Source organism: Stylophora pistillata, chromosome 13 (genome assembly GCF_964205215.1).
Source record: "Stylophora pistillata chromosome 13, jaStyPist1.2, whole genome shotgun sequence".
In the NCBI taxonomy this organism is placed as follows: domain Eukaryota; kingdom Metazoa; phylum Cnidaria; class Anthozoa; order Scleractinia; family Pocilloporidae; genus Stylophora; species Stylophora pistillata.
The window spans coordinates 21,061,839-21,075,546 of NC_142531.1; the positions used below are offsets into that span (position 1 = coordinate 21,061,839).

At 41.8% G+C, this 13,708-nt stretch overlaps 1 long non-coding RNA gene and 1 pseudogene across 2 annotated transcripts; one reads left to right on the forward strand and one right to left on the reverse strand.

Annotated features, from left to right (window-relative positions):
- Window positions 1–512: 512 nt before the first annotated feature.
- On the reverse strand, window positions 513–13,260 carry LOC111320900 (uncharacterized; annotated as a pseudogene). The gene is made up of 16 exons (XR_015994408.1): window positions 12,676–13,260; window positions 12,468–12,570; window positions 7,112–7,332; window positions 6,973–7,022; window positions 6,399–6,480; window positions 6,038–6,208; window positions 5,782–5,927; window positions 5,363–5,471; window positions 4,011–4,094; window positions 3,175–3,355; window positions 2,849–2,938; window positions 2,662–2,730; window positions 2,515–2,575; window positions 1,866–1,934; window positions 1,545–1,732; window positions 513–1,276 (listed from the first exon to the last, which is right to left on the reverse strand). The product of XR_015994408.1 is annotated as an uncharacterized LOC111320900 (transcript).
- LOC148718122 (uncharacterized) lies at window positions 4,103–4,506 on the forward strand. Its single transcript, XR_015994409.1, has 2 exons — window positions 4,103–4,271; window positions 4,459–4,506. It is a non-coding gene; the product is annotated as an uncharacterized LOC148718122 (long non-coding RNA).
- Window positions 13,261–13,708: the final 448 nt, after the last annotated feature.

The following is a 13,708-nucleotide window of genomic DNA, read 5'->3' on the forward strand; positions in this document are numbered from 1 at the left end:
GGAGCTTCGGCACCGATTAGCGTATGAAATATGCCCTCTACACATGTTATGTATAGTCCTAATAACGTAAAACTGCAACGAATCACCACCAAGATGAAATTTGCCAACGGTGAGAATTTATTAAAACATATTGGATGATTAGCTAGTCATTACAATCCTACACGATGTATAGCCGCCCAGTTGGCCCAATGGATAGAGCGCATGACTGTTGTGCGGGAGGTCGAGGGTTCGAGCCCCGGCCGGGCCAACATGCAAGGTCTTCAAATAATTGAGAAGAATTTGCTACCTTTCTATAAATTCAAGGAATGGTTAGATATTCTAGTCTTCTCGGATAGGGACGAATAAATGGAGGTCCCGTCTCCTGCAGGGTTGGGGGTAGGAGACGTTAATTTCCCACGCACGAGATTACTGTGTCAGTGGATGTCCTCCCCTGGGGTGGGATGGGTGGGTTTACTGGGCCCGCAGTAATTGGCGCAAGCTGTTGTGATGTCCCAGGCGGTTGGCGAAGCTAATAAAATAAATTGATATTTATTGGGTTTTCCGAGAAGTTTACCCACTATTAGCGCTCGCACATAAACAAAACAACGGCTGTTTCTGTATGGTTTTGGCAAGCACCAGAGACAAAATGAGCTTTATTCATCATCCGATAATTCGCTGTCTGATGATGAATAAACTATCTGATGATAGTTCTAACACAAAGGCCTCATCGTCCACATCTTCCTCCATCATCAATTCGTTTGATTTCTCGTCATCTGGAAGATAGTCGATACCACTCAAATGAGCATAGGTTCTTGCTTCCTCAGCATGATCAATACGTTGAGGGGAATCCAAGATACCACCCCACAAAAGCAGCAGCGAGGAAATGTGATTACAGTGAATCATCTGTTTTTTTTTTTAAGGCAAGCTATCATTCCTGTATGAAGAGGGTCATCAGTGAGAGGCAGAAGCGCTTCCACTGATTCGTCTATAAGCCTGATTTCGTTTTGGAAAAAAGAGACGAGGCGATTCATTTCCTCTTTTAACAGCTCAAGCTCTTCCTGACACCTGTTGTGTAAGCAGAAAAGGTCAATTATCTGCCTCCTAACAAGAGCAGGAACGGTGTCCCCTTCCTCTTGGACTTCAGAGTAAATGCTGCTCCTTGGATCTTTAGCATCGTCATAAAGAATTTGGGGTACATCATTTAGAAGATACCCATTTACTTCAGACAAAGTTTTGTGGATGGACTTCACGACTTTGTCGATCTGCTTTGCGAGCTTTATGGCAATTGCTTGGCCATCTGAAAATTAAAAAGTTCACAATAACTAAAGACGCAATGCAGTGGCAGTTTTATGGATAAGACGGAAAAATGTAAATGTGTAAGACTTGGAAACTGGGAAAAGTTAGCCCTCATACCCCTTCTCAAATAATCGCAGTACAATGCCTAGCCTCGCAGTTAAATACAACTGGCATACGCAATAACATAACGACGGAATTACTGCAGACCATGATCACCAAAATACACATGCTACTGAATATTTTACATAGCAATTTCTTCAGTTTATTACCAGCATATTTTCGCTTCAATTCCACCAAGAAACATCTTTCGGATGCCATACAATGTAACTTCAACAAGAGTTCGCTCTTTCTCTTCTCGTAGAGGCGTGACTTTACGGTTACAAACACACGGGACAAATCGGACCATCTTTCTTTGATGTGATGCTTCTTTTCCATGGCTACTATGGCCTTCTCGTTCCTATGTACATGATAAATGCAAGTTAGAGAGAATTATTATCTGTCTTTAATTTGGCACCCCTAATTCCCTCTCTGCAGAACCTGATTATTGCAGTCGTTGCTGCAAGGAAGAAATTTGCATCTTTATGACTTACCGCTTGATTTTCTTTTCAACATCTTTTACCTTCCCTTCATCTTCATCTTGTACATAGTTCAATTCATTTCTGAAAAAAAAAAAATTAAGTGGGTGGAGATAAGTACAAGATATGTTCAGTTTAAAACTGAGTAATTATATCAGCTAAGGTGGAAAGAAAGGGAAGTACGAATACATTTGTTATATTATTGTGAAAACGGGTTTTTGCCTTCACAACTAAACGGACGGATGGGGGACAACTCGATAAACTTCTTCTGGGAAAAGGTTTTTCCTGGGGGCACTCGCTGGCTGCAGGAAGGCCGAGATCTACTTACGGCTGTTGACTATCCTCGCAGCAATGACTAACAACAACAAAGTTGGCTCCAAAGTAGATTTATTAAGTACCACTGAGCTGACTAGTTTTTTACCTGACTTGACCAGACTGGGTTTGACTGAAGAAAGCTATACAAAACATCTCTATTCAAGCCGAAGTCACAAAGGATTATAGCTAATGCCATGAATCAACTAAAAGATTAGTTTCACGTAGTCTACCACAACGATTGGTTAGGTAGGAATTGCGCCTTTTACAACATTAATCACTTTCGAAAAGCTCAGGTACTCGCTATAATGTAACTCATGAATTTGGTAGGTGGTACTTCCACACTATTTACCTGAGTTTTTTAGACATAAGGAGCAAGCTGACATATGATTCGTCCCACTGCAGTGTTAATCCTGTGACAGATTAATAATGTATTAGTGAATACAAAAAAAACTGTTTTCCCTACTGATTTGTAATAAATGCTGAGGAATAAAACTACCGTGTTCTTTTGGTTTCAGCGCTTCCACTTCTTCCTTTTGCCACTCTTGTATCACATCATCATCACAACCTAGTACAGGTAAAATATTACAAATTGTATTGCAATAATCGGCCAGAAACGCATGCATGTAAGTCATTGTGCTGTTTTTCAATGCAATGAGTAAAAAAAAAAAGTTTAAAATGTATACCTGGAAGTTTTTCAGTGAGTTCCTCAAGCTTTGCACTTACATCATGTAGAAGAGTTTCTGCCCTAGCAAACTTTGCTTTTAGAGTAACACCTGTGAACATTGAAAGGAATCAGTTTAATGTGTGCTTATGAAAGTTAATCAACCACGACTTACATCTTAACACACTTCCTTATTGAAAACATGAAGAATTGCAACTTATACGACAGAAAACACAGGGTAGATAAAGCTGTCCAGCTAAAGGTCTGGTCAATAGTTGATATATCTTCTACTTTTCAGCAAAACCTACAGAAACGTGAAAGTTATGTGTTCAATAAAATTAACCATACCAAATTTGTGATACAAATGTTGGGCATAGTGAAGAGGCCCATCAGTCAAAACATCTGTCCTCTTGTGAGCACTCATTTCTTTAGTGACAGAGGAAAACCTGCGCAGAAAGGACCATAACCTTTCCACCCCTTCACCATCTGTCAATCCAGTTCCCTTGATCCTTCTTGGACTGTATTGGATCTACAGACAATCACATTGAAGATAAACCTAAGAATCAATATGGCATGGACCTTGCATGAGATAGTCCGCCAATACATGTACTAGCCTGCAGTGCAGGCAGATTTTAGCAGTGTGAATGATATTTCCAAATCGAGTCTTCAAAGCACCATCTTGAATTAGGAAAACAGTGGAGAGTTAGAGCAAAAATATGTTTACCAAGCCAGTAGGCGTGAGACCTCCTCCCGCATTGCATACTCGCCCCAACTTTCCAGTAAAACAAACACTCAAAAGATAACAACCACTAAAACCACCTACACTGCATGCTATATACTCAAAAATTATAATTTTCAATTTAGGTAAAATAAACCTCGAGTAAAGGTTCACTGGCCGGTGTTTCCAAAGCTGATAGGTTTATGTAGGGTGGCCACTCTTTTAAAAGGAACATGTACATGTGCTTAAATATTTTACCTCGCTTGCTAAGCTGACCCTTGGAGATCATTTGCTTTTGATTTTGGAAACTGCTGTCAGATTTCTGATCCCACACTGCTCACCCATTGGTAAGCATGGGATGTTTATTATAATTACAACTGTATTTAACCAATGTCGTGGTATTGCCACACATTTCTTCACATTGTCACCAGGCTATTTACTGTCAAACTGATATATAATTACTAACCTGGCATGATGCCTTGTGCCCATAGCAATGGAATATGGGTATGGCAACATCAACACCTTCCAAGAGGCTTTCCTGAGATGAACACTGTAATGATTAATGTGTAATAGTTAACCATGATTGTGTAACTTCCGTTGGGTTATGAGATGCAAATAGCTCAGCAGATCAGTTTTCTTAATCGAGCGACGAGATAACACGTGGGAATATAGTAGCGTTGATTACTCGAAAGAAACCTAAAGAAAAGAGTTAAGATTGGAGAAAGAGGTATGATTTGTAGTTGTAATTTGTATTAATCTATTTAGTTATAGTATTTCTCTTATATTATTGCTCGTGATTAGTGTTATTTTGTGAATTTCTAGTACCGTGATACGCCCCCTTTTGCGTTGCTATTGCACAATCGATGTTCTGTGCGAATTATAGTAATAGGTTTTTGTTGTAATTATCCTTTCAGTTTTTACGTAATCAAGTAAATCAAGAAATTAAAGAGCTTTGATCGATACGAGTGGCTTACTTGGTTTCAGTATAAAGTCCTATCTAAATATCGCGTTCGGAGCAATGATGGAATGTCTCTAGATCCCTCCGTCCGCTACAAACACTAACAAACATAATCATGTAAATGAAAATTGTGTAAGAAGTAACAAACTATTCTGAAGTTAAGATGTGATCCTCACAGATATTCATGCAATTTAAATGTAAGCAATAATGGGAATTTAACCAAACACAACGAGGAAACGAATCTGGCCCCATTGGGATTTCAGCCCATCACATTGTCATTACAATGCTCTATCCACTGAGCTATGAACTGCCATCTGTTGGGAGCCAGCCAGTACCCACGAGAAGAAGTGATGAAACAGGCAATGGACTAACGTGAGCTGCAAAAATGAAGTTTTATTTGATTGAGCCAACTGCTCAAAATTCATTTCATAACTCTGTCGATTACATCTTCATTTAATTCGCACAGTTCACATAATTCCAGACTGTTCCAATAAATATATCTTATTAACCAAGCGCGAGGGCCGTATTGGGAGAATATCAGCCTGAGGTCTTGACGGTACAGACCGAGCGCAGTGAGGCCTGTACAAAAAAGAACGAGGGCCGATATTCTTTCAGTACGGTCCCGAGCAAGCTTGGTTAATAAGAGATTTATTATACGACTGAAGTTCAAAGGGACGCAAGTGCCTGGTCCAATACTGAGAGAATATTGACCGGCAATAGACTTCCCGAGTCGTGTAATAAATTATTTTATTTCATCCCAAATTTAATAGAAAATACTTTGGACAGTTCTACAAAATTAAATACCACTTTAGAAATACCATTTGGCCTCCTGCACAGTCATGTTCAAAAAATTTACTTACCTTCAAATGGTGTGCTAATAGACAAGCGATGTCATACATGATTACTCTGCTTCTGGTGCTCTCATTAAGACTTCTAAGTCTCTTAAGCTCATAAACAGAGTATGATATTCTGTAGAGAGAAAAGATTATTGAAAAGGTGAATCAATAACCAATTTTTTCTTTTAAATCTTTTTACATAAAATCTAAGACAAATTTTTTATTTTTCCTATAATATGACATTCAAATTTAAAACAAAGTTATACAATGATGATGCTATTAGTGTAAAAAATCATAGGATGCTCCTGTATATACAAGTGTGCTAATTGTCAGCTTGACAAATTCATAATAATCATGGCTCTATCATGTAATTCTAAGAGACAATACATGTAGGATTGAGCACAACATTAGGTAAAATGTATTTACATAATTATACTCCATACCTTTCACCATGCTTTATGTTAAGGAATCCTTCAGGAAAGTCATGTCTGCATACTCGCCCAAAGACACCTTTCTCGTCAAAGAGTTTGTTTTTGCCTTTTGATCTTAAATCTGAAAGAACCTCTCCAGCATGGAAATTACTGCAGTTCTGTGATAAACAAGGGACAAAAACAGAAAATCTTGAATTCAAAGGGCCAAAAGGAAAATCATACAGTTCTCAAATTAACATCTGAGCATTGCATCACCTTATATACAGACCTGTTCTATGTCTGCTCCAGCTTTGCCATAACTGTTGACAAAATTGTCAACATCATCCTGGTCTGCAAATAGGAGTGTTCCATGTTTGGGTGTTCCTAAATCATGCCCTTTGTCCTTTTTTCTACACAATCCAAAGCACCCATCCATGCTTTCAATGAGTACACCATCATCCTATTCAAAAGAGAGGGGAAAAGAGAAAAATAGATATAAAACAGAACAGCAACAACAACTTAAAATGAATACTGCAGAACTACAGCACTAGTCTAAAGATGAGTGCGTTTTGTGTGCCCCAAAATGAATGCCATAATAATATTCCTCAAGTGCAAGCTACTCTTCAGAACAAATTACAATGTATAGTTACCCTTGGACATATAGGACACCAAGCTCCATTGTACAAATTTGCATTGTAGTTTGTACAATGCTTGTACTGATGCATGAAATACATTCACGTGAAAACAACAAAATGTCAATTAGGACTAATTCTTTTCTTACAGCAAGTCAGTAGATGTACATGTACAGCAAGAAATATGTCTTGTAAATTAATGTAAATGGAATATTCACCTTAAAACAAACAGTCAATGTATCTTTGAATCATATGAACACAAAAGCGACAAAAGCAAAGCATGAGTTTGACAGCTATATATTTAAGCTGGGCAACTAGATAATAAATAAAGAAATAAAATAATTATATAAAGAAGCACTTGTAAATCATATTGTGACTGCCTTTACTATTACTATTACTACTACTACTACTACTACTACTACTAATAATAATAATAATATTAATTAATAATAATAACAATAATATAACAAGAACAACAACAATAATAATAGTAGTAATAATTTTATTACTTCTAATATCAATAACACCTTAGTAGACCTTGTACGTCCACAAATTAGCAGCTTTGATACTCTCAACCTATAACCACACATACCTGAATTCTTCAAAGCATTCTGAATTAAGGATACTGTAAATTGAGCTCACCTAAAAAAAACATACCGTCCAACCAAAATCAATCAATTAAAAAAAGTCTGGTCATATGTCTGAAAAAGACTCTTTGCAAGCGAACCTACATGTGTTGGTTGTAGCTGAGGATTGAGTTCTGTGATCACTTCTGTGATGTTTAGCAGGGACACTTGACAATGAAGAAAGACCTTCTCCACAAACTCCATGAGTTTGAAGCTGAAACCTGTGGTGGGATTTGCTGGTGACCCTGGCCAGAACTGACATTTCAAGAGTGTGACAGCATGCGGCTCACAATCACACACTTGTACATATTTGAGGTGATGATTTCCTGACATTCAGTAAAAAAATAAATGAACAACTTATGAAGTTAAGTAAACAAAACAAACAAACAAAGAAAAAACATTACATACAGCTTTACATACCTCTTACTTTGTTGAGGGCCATGTAGACACCTTAACCAACCGCGAGGGCCATACTAGGAGAATATTGGCCCGAGGTCTTGAAAGTACAAACCAAGTGCAGTGAGGTCTGTACATAAAAGTCCAAGGGCCAATATTCTCCCAGCACGACAGAAAAGGCTCTTACAGATAGATGCAAGCCAAGTTTATTGTTTTTCTTTGGACTTAATGGCAAGCCATATCATTACAAAACTTAATTGCATGTGGAATCATTCAGGACATTACCCGGTCCAATACTTAGAAATTATTGGACAGACAATTATGGGCCCTGACATATTGAGAGAATTTAAATATCGTATCATTATCATCAACGTTCTTGATTTTAGGCAAGCGGCAGGAAAATGTGACAAAGGAGCAGATAAAATTGAAAAAGAACGCTTCGTTTTAAAACCATTTGTCGTGATATTGCGTTACACGGTCACGCCACTGGGCCGATGAACAGTTTATATTTAGAACACTTAGGAGACAACGACAACACACGTGGCGGCAGTCGAGTTCGCACAATAAACAACACTTTTGAGTTCACAGAATCGTGACATGGTGTCGGAGCGGGATCTGTTCACCCCTAAAGATGACAGAAGCAGCTGAAGCATCCATAGTTGTGCCACCAACGCCGACTCAAGTTTTTATTCCCCCGTCAAATTTGCCCCCGCCGAAAGCGCTTAATTTTGACGACAATTTAGCCACCGCATGGAAATCGTGGAAAGTAGCGTGGCAGCGCTACGAAATCGCTACTGGTGTATATAAACAAGAGGGCATAGTTCGTGTGTCGACATTACTAAGCATTATAGGCGAGGATGGCGTCAGAGCCCACGATACCTTTATTTGGAACGAAGACGAAAACGCAGACGACATTTCACAAGTCCTGAAGAAGTTCGACGAATTCTGCATTCCTAGGACACAGGTCATATATGAACGCTATAGGTTCAACAATCGAAACCAGGAACCAGGCGAAAACATCTCGACGTATCTTACGGAGCTTCGAACGATCGCAAAAAACTGTGCACACGATACAATCACACCAGATGAAATTTTGCGTGACCGCCTCGTGCTAGGCATACGGGATGATCGCGTCCGCGAGAGACTTCTCCGTTTGAATGATTTATCTCTCCTACAAGCAGTTGACATTATAAAGTCGTCAGAACAGACCCAACAGCAAGTAAAGCTAATGGCTGGAGGAGACACTGCAGTTCATGCGTTACGGAAGGCGGGATCGGCAGAAAAACCTGAAGAAGAACGACAACTCAAGTCACAAGCATTTAGAAGACCGTCTAAAGAATGTGGAAATTGCGGAATGGTGCATGGACGTCATGGTCCCGCGTATGGAAGAACATGTTTTAACTGTGGGAGTATGAATCATTTTGCGAATAAATGTCGCGCTAATCCCCGAGGAGTGAAAAGTAGAGTTTCGGCGGTCCACGAAGCCGTCGACGTGGGAAACGACCCCTACTACATTGGTGCTACTACTAGTAAGAGCAAAGGCCAGGAAAAATTGGCAGTGGTCAAACTCCACATTTATGGGCCAGATCCCAAGACAGAAGTCCAGTTTCAAATAGATACTGGGTCGCAGTGCGACATTCTCCCGGCCCAATTATACAAGCAAATCACTGGGGACACCCTCCTTCATCGCCTCAAACCATGCCAAAAGGAAATAGTCTCGTACACAGGGGATCGCCGCAAAATTGCTGGTAAAGCTACCCTGCCTGTGTGGTCCCGTGGACAGCGGAGGTCAATGGAGTTTAACATCTTAGACGAAGACTATCAACCGATTTTATCATTGAACACCAGCCTCAATCTTGGCTTTGTGAGTTTGCATAATTGTGACGTCCTAGCATTACACGTCAAGTGTCCCAAAGCCTCCTTGCTCGAAGAGTATGAGGACGTATTCGACGGATTAGGGGCCCTACCGGGAGCATACAAAATAGCCATAGACGAACAGGCGCAACCAGTTGTCCACGCACCGAGGCGAGTGCCAGTAGCCTTGCGTCCACGCATCAAAAACAAGCTGGACGAACTTGTTGATCGTAAAGTTATTATTCCAGTAACAGAACCGACGCAGTGGGTATCCAGCATGTTGGCCATAGTGAAGCCAAACAAAGTACGCATCTGTATTGACCCGAGAGATTTAAATCGTGCCATTCGGCGAGAGCATTACCAGTTGCCGACTATCGATGAAGTGGCCTCCCGTTTAACAGGTGCCAAGAAATTTACTCTTTGTGACGCCAAGGATGGCTTCCACCAAATCCTCTTAGACGATGCTTCTAGTTTCCTGACAACGTTCAATACGCCTTTTGGGCGTTATAGATGGGCCCGCATGCCTTTTGGTATCTCAAGTGCGCCTGAAGTTTGGCAGCGACGCATGCATGAATTCGTAGAAAATTTAGAAGGAGTTGAAGTTATCGCTGACGACTTCCTCATCGCTGGATTTGGCGAAACTGACGCAGAGGTCAACTCGAGCCTTGGAAAGAACGAACGTGCTTTTTTCAAGAAATGCCGGGAGTGGAACCTCAAGCTCAACAAACTCAAGCTGAAAAGATCTCAAACCGAAGTGCGTTTCATGGGCCACCTCTTGACTCCTGATGGTCTAAAGGCAGACCCAGCCAAAGTTGAAGCTATTTTGGATATGCCACCGCCGACTGATGTGAAAGGCCTGAAGAGGTTTTTGGGGATGGTCAATTATCTGGCCAAATTCTTGCCACTCCTGTCCGACATGACAGAACCTTTGCGAAGGCTTGAGGACAAGGACGTCGAGTGGTGTTGGCTTGCACAGCATGAGAAAGCATTTACCACAGTCAAAGAATACTTGGCCAAGGCCCCGGTACTGAAATACTATGATGTTACTGAAGAAGTGACAATCCAATGCGATGCCAGCATAACGGGTCTAGGTGCAGTACTGATGCAAAAGGGTCAGCCCGTTGCCTTTGCCTCGCGAGCTCTGACCGACACCGAAACGCGTTACGCTCAAATCGAGAAAGAGCTCCTCGCCATAGTGTGGTCAACCGACAAGTTCAATCAATACATACTGGGACGCGAAGTTGTACACATCGAGTCTGACCACGAACCACTAAGGGCAGTTTTTACCAAGCCAATACACAACTCACCAAAGAGACTCCAGAGAATGCTGATGGCCCTTCAGAATTACTCCCTGGATGTGCAGTATAAAAAAGGGGAACTTATGTGGGTATCAGATGCACTGAGTCGAGCATACCGCAACACCACCGAAGCCTCCAAGCACGATACAAGTCTGATCTGTACACTTGCCGAGATAGATCATTCAGAAAACCTCTCGATTGCACCATACAGGCTCGCTGAATTCAGAAACGAGATTGCCAGGGACCCAGTGATGCAAAAGCTAATCGGAGCAATCAAGGGTGAATGGCCAGTGTCAAGGAAGTTCTGTACCCCTGAGCTGACGCCTTACTATGACAAACGAAGTGAGCTTATAGAAGACAAGGGACTAGTATTCCTGGGGGGAGCGATTGCTGGTACCCCCTTCCCTGAGAAAAGAAATGTTAAAGCAAATTCACCGATCACAAATTGGAATCGAAGGGTGTTTACGCCGCGCTAGGGAGGTCCTCTATTGGCCCCTCATGAATTCGGAAGTAAAGGACTTTGTTTCCAAATGCTCAATCTGCCAGTCGTACCAGCCAGATCAGTGCCGCGAGGAATTGCAACCGTATCCGATCCCGTCGCGTCCCTGGTCGATGCTAGGTGCCGATTTTTTTGACCTTGGGCAACAACATTTCTTTGTCCTAGTCGACTACTGGAGTGGGTTCTTTGAAGTCCAGGAGGTTAAGGTGGCCACATCTGCTAGCGTGATAGCTGCGTGTAAAGTACAATTCGCCCGCCATGGGATACCAGACGTGCTTATTACCGACAACGGACCTCAGTTTACGTCATCGGTGTTCAGTGCATTCGTGAGAGAATGGCAGTTTGAACATAGAACTTGGAGCCCCCGTTACCCCCAGTCAAATGGCCGCGCCGAGAATGCCGTGAAGACCTGCAAGAACTTGATGACGAAAGCGAAAGCGGATGGGCAAGACCCGCTGTTAGCCCTTCTTGATTGGCGCAACACCCCAACAGAGGGTCTAGGAACATCACCCGTACAAAGACTGATGGGACACCGCACACGCACTTTCTTACCAACCCATGAAACGCTCCTGCGGCAGCCATCACACCAGGAAACAGCCACCAAATTGGCTGAGCGCAAGAAAAGACAAGCTCAACAATACAACAAAAAGTTTCGCCCTTTAGAGGCACTAAAGTGTGGACAGGCCATCAGGATGCGGCTTCCCGGAAGGGAGGAATGGAGTCTGGGGACCTGCATGAAAGCCTTGGGGAACAGGTCTTATGAAGTTGAAGTTTGCGGCAGGCGATACCGACGCAACCGTCGGCAACTGCGCCTGACCCCGGAAACAGCACCACCTATGAGTCTGGTAGAACTAACTCCGCCCGAGTCTACCCTCAAACCGGCGCCAAATCTGACAGAGCAAGGACCTCCTCCACCGGAGTTCCATGGCGAGACCAAAACAGAGAGAATGCCACCTGAAAATGAAATGGGAACTGAGCTTGAGCCACAAAGGATTGAAACTCGTCGATCAGAACGCAGACGTCGACCGCCTTTGTGGCATCAGGATTACCATATGAACTGAACATTGAATGATTGAGCCGCTAAATAGTTGTTGGGTTCTGTTTCTATCTTTTTATGATTTCAATGAAGAACAATGTTTTATCGATTTTATGTGATTTGAACAGTGATCGAAACCGAACATTAAGTATTAATTAACTTTTGAAGGTAAACTTTGTAAAAAGGGGAAGATGTCGTGATATTGCGTTACACGGTCACGCCACTGGGCCGATGAACAGTTTATATTTAGAACACTTAGGAGACAACGACAACACACGTGGCGGCAGTCGAGTTCGCACAATAAACAACACTTTTGAGTTCACAGAATCGTGACACCATTCTAGTATTTTCTAACCACTATAAATGAAATGAGCTGACCTGAGGCATCCAGAAGTCTGAACAGCTTTACTGTTGCGGTTCTGCACGTATGGCCATAGCTAACAGTTGCCTCATCTGCATACAAAGGAGAAAATACCCCATCCTAATAAAATAAAGAGAGTAAGAAGTAGATAAAAGTACAGTTTAACCAGATATGTTACACTAAAAGTAGCTAGAAGACAACCGGCCCCAAAATATTCATAAACACCTTCCATTGCTCAAGTACATGAAACTTGTTTCGATTGACATGTAGAGCTCGTGCACATTCAACACAGAAGTACTGGCGAGGGCCACAGTATTCACATCGTGTTGTAGCGATGCTCTTTTGACAGTTCACACAGTTAATCTTGTCTGGAAGATGCTGTTCTTCGATGTACGAGTTCAGCAACTTTTCCCGTACCTTTTCCCAGTTAGCAGAGATACTCAAAACACGATTTTGCTGTTGAGTTGAGAGTTCCTGCTTGTCAAGATCGTCAAGAGGGACATCTTGTTCTACTAGATGTCCTGACTATTTTCCTCCGTACTCTTATGAGGCTGCTTACCAAGATCCACTCTCAGCGGAATCGATACAGTGGTTTTCTTTCCATCGCGCCCAATATTCTTCACATCAAGGCAGACGGGCTTTAACCGACGCATTTCGCAGCGATCACCTTGGCTTGTTCACCGATGAGTGAGGGATTTGATTGGTCGAAATGTTTATGCATATTTAATAAGCTACTGGGAAGACTTAGATGATCATTTGACACGGCTTGAACCCACTGATCTAAATTTAGATTAGGTGGGTGTTAGCCGTTTAGATTGTGTAAGTAGGGTGGCAAGGCGGCCCAAGCGTTCTGTGTGAGATTTTGCGGTCTAAAGGTTGTTGTATCAACAGGAATACATAATATATTAAGTTTTAATTTTAAGCGTAGACGTGTGCCGTAAGAAAAGAAAAAATTTATAAGCGTGAACAACCGATAAATATCGTAAAAGTGCACAAGCTCGCAGAACTTGTCCACTAAAAAAACAAATTTACTGTTGGAATTGCTTGATATTCTAGACGAACATCTGGTATTCTTAAGGACTTTGAAAGAACTTTTCAAAAGAAATACGGTGAAAACGTCCGCCTTCCGGGCATTTGGTCTATTCGAGACGGTGCCCGGCTACCGGGCATTGAGCCACAGCGTACGTCCGGTACCTTCTTCAGGACCTTAACCCAACGATGGAACTGGTCTACATTATCATGATATTTACGCTGCGAT